We start from the raw sequence: 9303 nt of genomic DNA, 5'->3' as shown, positions 1-9303 counted from the left end.
AAGCAGAAATTCAATGATAACACATTTTCTGTGTATTTTATAACAATACAATATATATTAGACTGTGGGCGCTGGGGGGCGTGTCTTCTCTTCCACGTCATCAGTGCCCATACCCTAGGTGGGGTTGGCAAAAGGGCCTACTCTGTGTGGAGTTTGCATGTTCTCCCCGTGTCTCCTAGGGTAGTTAATACCCTCACAAAAACTTGTAGTAATCCTGGTCGCTATACCGCCTCCCCCATGACAGATGGAGGGGAAATAAAAGCAGTAATCCGGTCAGAGATGCAAACACCAATTATCTGTTGTAAATAAACATTGGTAAAAAGTTTGGTGATTGTGGTGATCTACATATAGATGAGAAAGAATTGCACTCCTTCATGGGTTAAAGTAATACAGGTATGTAAGCGGCATGTCGTTTAAAGTTTTGGCACATCGTCTTGGGTCTGAGAACTGCACACTTCCGCATTCCTGGAGTGCGGAAGTGCCCGGTAAGGCACCATTTGACTGGAAGTCACCGTTTGACGTTGGGTCAAGAAGTCACAATATGCCTTTTGGGAAGTGAGACAGTGTTGGCCGGGGACACAGGGAGGGCAAGAACAGGTTCCTAATGTGGATATAATGCCAACGGGAAAAAACTCCCCAACCCTTAATTTGATTTGCAATGTCACGAATAAACAGTAATTTTTCAATCCTTACTCTGTACCTGGAACTTTGTAACCTTTGTAAGCTGCTGTGCCACTTCTGGGCGACTGATTTCCCTCTGCGGGATAATAAAGGTATCAATCTATCTAAAATACAAGTAAGACGCGCGAACGCTGGAAGCGAACGCAGCTCGAAAATATTGTGTATTTACGGACTTGTAATCCGTGTTATTTGACTGTGATGGGGAGAGAACATTGACTGTGTGTGTGTGTGTGTGTGTGTGTGTGTGTGTGTGTGTGTGTGTGTGTGTGTGTGTGTGTGTGTGTATATAATAATTTCCATTATTTTTCAAAAATAGCAGATCTACAAGCTCATAGTGCGGCACTCAGTGCCACACTATGAGCTTGTATATCTGCTATTTTTGAATAGCCAAATCAATCTTAAAATGACACAGATGCTTTCCCGGATTGAATGGTTTAAATACGCTCAATTAACACTGAGGATTTCACTGGGCAAGCTCCTGAGAAATAAAAGAAGCCGCTTTGATACATTTGTAAGTCTTTAACACATATATGATTAATGCTTCTAACTACCTATTACCATTATTATATTTTCAAAAATATCCAAAATGGCAAATTTACATGGTGTAGCCAGCATGAAATTTCATCTAAATCACTTGCTGCTTCAGACACCTGACATCTCTTTGCTTTAACCAACTTGTCAATGTCAGGGACCAGTTACTTTCATAACACTGCACTATGTTCACGTGTGTGTGTGTGTGTGTGTGTGTGTGTGTGTGTGTGTGTGTGTGTGTGTGTGTGTGTGTGTGTGTGTGTGTGTGTGTGTGTGTGTGTGTGTGTGTGTGTCAGACAGACAGACAAAATTCACGTCTGTGCTAGGCTGACTCCTGTGTGAGGATCAAAGAGTATAGCCATTACTACTCGACTAGTAGTTGAATAGACTGCTAACGAGCCAATCAGCCAGAACATTCCACAGCTGGGAAGAGCTTCTCTACAGCGGGCCATCAGCTAGGCTGCAGCCTAGTAGCAGCGAGTGGGGGAGGGGGGAGTGTCCTCACAGCAGCTTGGACGCACAGCAAGGCAATGCAAACTGCGACTCTATGTCGCCCCCCCATTTTATAATAAGAGCACCTCAGTCTCTTTAAACAGAAAGTAATACAGAAGACAGGAGCCTATCCTATGTCTGACAGCGCCGCGCCACCGTTTTCTGCCACAGCGCCACCTGGAGCCTGAAAAAAAAGAAAAAAAAGAAGCCATGGACCTTTCCGCGGGCCGCCAAATGCCCGCGGGCCGCCAGTTTGACAACCCTGGTTTAGGGCAATTTGAATCCGCTCCCCCTGGTAATCGCGGACATTGCAGCCAATTTCAGACTGAAGCTCCACGCAGCTTCAGGCTGATAATCAGGCTATAAGAACAGCTGAATGGACCTCCAAGCTCTCAATGAGGTTGGAGGTCAAAAGGGGGTGGAGCCTGGAGTCAGCAAAACCACCCCCCTTTGGTGGAGTTAGCTGGTATAGCAGAAAGTTTGAGAAAAAAATGCAAAAGTGGGAAAATGGAGTTAGCTGGTTCCTGCCGGACAGCAACGATATATAGTATATACTAGTAATGGCCCGCGAATTGCCAGTTTGACACCCCTGCTCTATACTACAAGTAAGACGCGCGAACGCTGGAAGCGAACGCAGCTTGAAAATATTGTGTATTTACGGACTTGTAATCCGTGTTATTTCACCGTGATGGGGAGAGAACATTGACATTGTGTGTGTGTGTGTGTGTGTGTGTGTGTGTGTGTGTGTGTGTGTGTGTGTGTGGGTGTGGGTGTGTGTGTGTGTGTGTGTGCAGAGCATTGTCTAAATTCCTGCACTCTGGCGCACTCTGGCGGCTGCAAATAAGCAGTGCACGCACGTGAGTCACATGGGGGCGCGAGGCAATGAGAGCGTGAGTCACATGGGGGCGCGAGCCAATGAGAGCGTGAACACAGAGACAACACACACACACAACCCAAGCACAGTTACATAGTAAGCTCCACTTGGTTCCGCGCCTCCTTCCGCGTTCGCAATAAGAGAATCACACACACGCGCGCACGCACACGCACACACACACAGCATAAACTCTTGTGTACCTGTACACAAGATGTAACAATAATGATCACCTTGAACATTGAAATTAAATAAAAGACTTACCAAGATATTTGCGTGGCTGTTGTCAATGTCATTTTCAGGATGTATTTTTAACAAGAAGTCCTTGAGGCCTGGTGTCTCTCCACGACGGAATGCTATACCAAGGCTGCTTCTCAAGTAGGGCATGTAGTGTAGTGGGGTGGTGTGTTTATGTTTGGAACACAGTTCTTATATGACGTGATCTAAGATTCCCAAATGGGGATTTCAACACAAAAAATAAAGCCACGAACCCGTGAAACAGCGCCCTCTAGTGGCAGTGACATTAGACTTCAGTGCTCTATAAGGAACTTCTCAGGGAGTTAAAGGAGAATTTCGGACTAGCCTTTTTCTTACCTTTATATGATGCTTTAATGAAACAATTAAATGAACGCGCATGAGGTGCCCAAATGCAATTATAATACTATCCACACTTCTCGTTCTCACCTGCTGCTCTATAATGTTATGTCCCCTTAATTTGCTGTGTGTGCAACAGGTCTCTTTAACTTTCAAACAACAGGGGATTTCTGGTGGTGATGAACTCTTCAATATGTTACAGTATTTATTGAAACAATGTACCAGTGCCATCTAGTTATAATGGGCTAAACGTCACATAGCAACCTGCGACAAATATAATCTTAAGAACCTTCTTGGAACTGCTTCTTATGAAAGTACAAATTTACTAAGAAGGCTTTCGGGAAACCCGTTTGCTTCTTAAGAAGGCTCTTAAGAAGTACTTACCGTTAAGTACTCCTTAAATCGCTTTGAGAAACCCGGCCAGTAATAGTAGGGGTAATAATAATAATAATAATAATAATAATAATAATAATAATAATAAGGGTAATAATAATAATAATAATAATAATAATAATAATAATAATAATAATAATAACAATAATAATAAGTGTAATAATAATAATAATATAATAATATAATAATAATACATTTTATTTGTAATGCACTTTATATTTGAACCAAATTTCAAAGTGCTATATATTAAAAACGAAAAAAGTAAAATAATAAATATAAATATAGCTGCAAGCAGCAATAAATGGGTTCGAGGCATGAGAGGCAAAAAGCGATATGCAACAATAGCACAATAAGACGTAGAAACAGAATAGATTGAACTTAAGACAGCAACTTGAGAAGCAGCCCATGCAATTAACAAATGAGCATTCTCAACAGCTGAGCAGAGGGATTGTGGATAGTACGGAGGGGGGCAATTGGGGTTGAGAACCTCACTCATGGACACTTCAAACCATGGCCATTGACAGGAATCGAACCCTTGACCTTTGGGACTCATAGGCTGGCACATTACCAGAACTTTACCGACTGAGCTATTTGATCCACAGACAGACAGCAGTGAGAAAAGAGCACACAAAGATGATTTTTCTTCCTTTTTTAACGTTTTCTCTCACATTTCTAAAGCCTTTTCAACTGCAATGAAAAAATAAATCATTGCCTGCAGGTGTCGCTGTTGAGGGATTTTGCCTGTCAATCATCACCTCTGATCCGCCCCCCCCCCCCCCAAAAAAAAAGGAAGGAGAGGGGAGGGGCGAGGAGGAGAGTGGGCAGGATTAATGGCCTGTGACTTCACTATCCAAGGGCCAATCTCAGATTACTTTTCAGCCTAATTATTCAGAAAACCCCAGACCACAGAAAATCCACTGAATGTTCAAAGTTTAGTTTTTTTGGGTGTAATTGAGGTAATAAAAACCCCCAGAAAAACTAAATTAAAAAAAAGTGAAAATGAATGTCATAGATCCTTTAATGAAGCCATGCCCTTTACAATATTATTTGGCTAATGAAGGCTTCGTACAAACTTCTCTTCAACTGAGATTTTCAGATAACGGTCCATAGAGTGTGTGTAGAGCGTTCAACACAAATTGATCAGGGCAGAAAAACTGGTTTAAGTGTCTTTCAAACTGCTCAAAATGGCAGAAGATCTAAGGGCGGAGCTTACTGGTTGAAGAGACAGATGTGTTCCTCATAAGTCAAGGCACATGTGTAAGCAAGTGTCATGGCTGTCGGCCAAACGTTTGGATTTTCAAACGATTGCTATAGTGCCATCCTTTGGCCGATTGGAGTAAGATTGGTTTCAGTGATATTTGGAGAGAGAGAGAGAGAGAGAGAGAGAGAGACTAATGAGGAGTGAGTGAGGGCAGGTGTGATTATGGATTGAGAGGGAGTGACAGCAGGTGAGGTGGGTGGATCCAATCCATGGGAATAGGCCAGGGGGAGTGTTGCACACTAGGATTACTCTTTTCTACAAGAACATACAGTATGTCAGAAAATTGACAAACAAATACTGTCAAAATGCCATTTCATCTTGTCTTTAAAAAGTGAACATGCATTCATTAACAAAGTCATGATTTTTGTTCAGTAAATTATATTTGGACTGGTTAAATTTGGATTTGAGACTGGCAGGTAGACAGTGTACTGACTGAGCCATTGGATAGACAGAATTGGATTTCATGTGTGGTAAGTTATCATACAGCATGGATTGCTTATTATATATATACAAGCTCATAACGCGTCACATTGTAGATCAGCTGTATGTGGTTACTGTAGGTGTTGTATTAATAATTAAATCTGCAAAGTAACAAGTAACTAAAGCTGTCATATGCTGTAATTGTAGTAGAGTAAAAGTAACAAAAATGGAAAGTAAAGTAAAAGTACCTCAAAATTGTACTGTGCATTGTAAGCGCTCGTATTGGTACTTGAGTAAATGTACATAGTTACTTTTCAGCACCATTGAGGAGCCAATGACTCACATGCTAGGTATCACCAGGTGCACTGATTGCTAGAGTGCAGAGGGACATGGGTTGATATTAATGGTCTTAACTCAAAATGTATATATCACACAGCTTAGATTTGTTTTGATTAAATCGGAGAGTGATGTAAAAAAAAATCTGTAGTGTAAAAGTTGCACGTTCATGAAATGTCAATGTATAATGTTTCTTGTGTCTGGGTAGCTCAGTTGACAGAGCTCTTGACTCTCAATCGCAAGGTCATGGGATCGAATCCTGGCAAAAGGAACACAGCATATGAGTAATCTGGTTCCCTGGTGTATAGAGCATTGTTACAGGTATAGACTCATGTCTTTGTTAATGTTGCTACCCTGTAAATGGCCATGGCCAATAACGTGGCATTGGGCGCTTAAAGTTAGATATTTGAAAAACTACACATTATTTCAAAGAAAAAGCATAGGTGGTCTCCATTTGAATGGAGTTTCTAAGTGAAAGTAGAGGAGTAGGGTGCTAATGTTTTGAGGAGAATATAGTCTATAAATAGTGAAGATATAATAGTGTTCTCACTGATCCTACAGCGAGCCCACAATAAAGACCGTAAATGTTTCCAACAGTGGAAACTACTTTTGAGGTGGTCATACATTGGATGCAGGGGGGCAATCCCGGGTTAAGAACCTCACTCATGGACACCTCAACCTATTGCCGTTGACAAGAATCGAACTCTCGACCTTCAGACTCAGAAACACTACCTGTAGTGCTATAGCTTCGTCCAGGCTGAAGTTGTCTGTTGAAAATCTTAAACTTTTGAACATGAACCAAGCCCCTGTTTCACTAGCACTAAGATCACTCGTTCACAAACCATTTACCAATGGAGAAATTGTACGTCTCCTCGGAACCGAAACTGGTGAAAGTAGCCGATCTACAAGCTCAGAAACACGTTGCTATATGAAAAGTTGTGAGATTGTAGATCGGCTATTTTCAGAATGAAGTATGTCATACATTGAAAAAACTTACTCTCAAATAAGCATTTCACGTTATCTTTAACAATTGCATATGCATTAATTGATGCAGTGCGATGAAATTGAAAAGTAGCCTGCCCAAGGTGAGGTTTCAACCGGTAACCTTGCGGTTGTGAGGCAGGTACTTTAGAGAGATGCCATTTAACCATCAAAGAAATGCGTCGTGTCATAGTAAATGAGTGTTCTGGAGAAAACCTGGAGACTGACGTTCAGTAATTGGGTCTTATGATCAAAATAGGAACATTATAATGTTGTGTAAAAACTAAATCTAAAATGTTCCACGGACAAGCACAAGACTTGCCACTGCACTACGGACACATTGATGACCCCTGGCCTGCACATCACAGCAGTACAATAAATGTCTTTGAAATGTATAGTGGAGAGGAAGTCACAATTAAGATAGCAGATGTATTTTAAATGCAGACAAATGTATACTGTACATGTTTGTGTATAAATGATGTAGGCCTACCATAAATTATGACTTGAGTGATATTTGTGTGTGTGTGTGTGTGTGTGTGTGTGTGTGTGTGTGTGTGTGTGTGTGTGTGTGTGTGTGTGTGTGTGTGTGTGTGTGTGTGTGTGTGTGTGTGTGTGTGTGTGTGTGTGTCTGTGTGTGTCTGTGTGATGGCTAAAGCTCTATATTGTGATAGGAATCAATAATTAAAGAGGGACAGATAGAAGGCTCAAACCTGACTGAATCCTATATAGGGCCCCAATCAGTGATGGGGAGTAACTAAGTACATGTTTTGAGTATTTGTACTTTACTTACAAGTAGATCTGCGATTGTAGATCTGCTATTTTCACTGATATTATTTTTTTTCCCTCTTTGTTTTCCTGGAAAATCTTTGGGGGAACATTTCTAGCAGTAAAGCTTTGATATTAAAAAGGCATTTTACTTTGTTATTTGTACTTTTGAACAACTTATTCAAATGGGGCGGTTGTATTTGGTCTCCCTGCTCTTCTATTGATACATTTAGATCATGGGAAAAGTCATGAATTTTGACCTGATGGTCAAAATTCTATTTATCCCCTGAGCAAGCAGGCAGGCTCTATTAGCTCAACGGTTAAAAATTGTAGGACCTGTGCAGGAAACCAGGTTCAAATCCGGAGTAGTAGAGGAAAGTTACATAGTACAGCTTTAAGTATGTTTAAAAGCAAGCATTTTTACTCAAGTTAAAGAACATTTTTGACTGAGCAAAAACAAAATGTGACATTGCAACTTTCACTTAGTTCACTAAGTATCTATAGGCCTACTTTGACTCAGGTACTGGAGTTGAGTACTTTGTCCACCAATGCAAAACACATACAAATGCAGCCACAATTTATATTAAAAAAACTAACTTATCAGAAACTTAGCAGAAAGTGAAAGACAGAATTAAAGTCATGGGTGCTGTCCTAAATTGCTCAACCCCTGTTGTCCCGTGCTGCTGCTGGTGTGTGTTTGTGTGTGTGTGTGTGTGTGTGTGTGTGTGTGTGTGTGTGTGTGTGTGTGTGTGTGTGTGTGTGTGTGTGTGTGTGTGTGTGTGTGTGTGTGTGTGTGTGTGTGTGTGTGTGTGTGTGTGTGTGAGTGCGTGTGAGTGTGCGCGCACGCGTGTGTGTGTGTGTGTGCGTGCGTGCGTGTGTGTGTGCTCGCGCGCGTGTGTGTGTGTGTGCTCGTGTGTGTGTGTGTGTGTGTGTGTGTGTGTGTGTGTGTGTGTGTGTGTGTGTGTGTGTTAGGCTAATGATTGGTCAAATCAAACAGCAGTCTGGTCAATATACAAACACAATCATTGAGGACTCGACACAGACTCAGTTGTTAACACTGTTACCAGGCATTAAGGCAAGTTCACTTCTTTTAAATCACAACTAAAAACCTTTCTGTTTGTCGCTGACTTTTATTGACATTCTTTCATTAATTATTCAGCACAGTAATTTGGTTTATAATGTTTTCACTGCAGTCAAATGTTCCTTTATATTGTGTTTGCTGCTCTCTGTGTCCTGAATAGGAGTTTCCTATGAGGGAAATGGGTGTTTAACTTATTTTTTGTTTGTTGTTTGTGTTTTTAAAAATATTTTAAATGGTTCCATATGTTACACTCTCAGCGTTAAAATAACACTGAGGCTTTTACAGTGGTTCCAGTAATAGTTTAGTTCACTGATTCTCAACCTTTTTGTTTATTTATTATTATTATTATTATTATAATTGTATTATTTAACCAACTCATTAAATGTCCATTTGGACCACCGTGGTCCCCAGACCTGACGTTGTAAAACTGTGTTGTATGTCAAGCACATTGACTTGCCTTGTTATCAGTGGTGGAAAGTAACTAAGTACATGTACTTAAGTACAATTTTGAGGTATTTGTACTTTACAATTCCCAATACTTTTAGTTCTACTCCACTACATCTCAGAGGCAAATATTTTACTTTTACTCCACTACAATTAAATGAAAACTTAAGTTACTAGTTACTTTACAGAAATAAATTATTATATTATGAAACATACATTAACCACTTTAGCCATATTTTATACATAGGCTATTTGAAAATAGCCGATCTACAAACTCACTATTTTCAAACATTCTAGTACTTTTACTTTTGGTACTTTAAGTATATTTTGAAGCCAATACTTTTGTACTTTTACTCAAGTAACATTTTGAACACAGGCCTTTTACTTGTAACAGAGTATTTCTACATTGTGGTATTGCTTTTAACTTAAGTAAAATATCTGAGTACTTTTTCC

Source organism: Gymnoscopelus braueri (genome assembly GCF_963280865.1).
Source record: "Gymnoscopelus braueri genome assembly, chromosome: 5".
NCBI lineage: Eukaryota > Metazoa > Chordata > Actinopteri > Myctophiformes > Myctophidae > Gymnoscopelus > Gymnoscopelus braueri.
The sequence above is the reverse complement of the archived record's forward strand: the minus strand, read 5'-3'. Positions refer to the sequence as shown.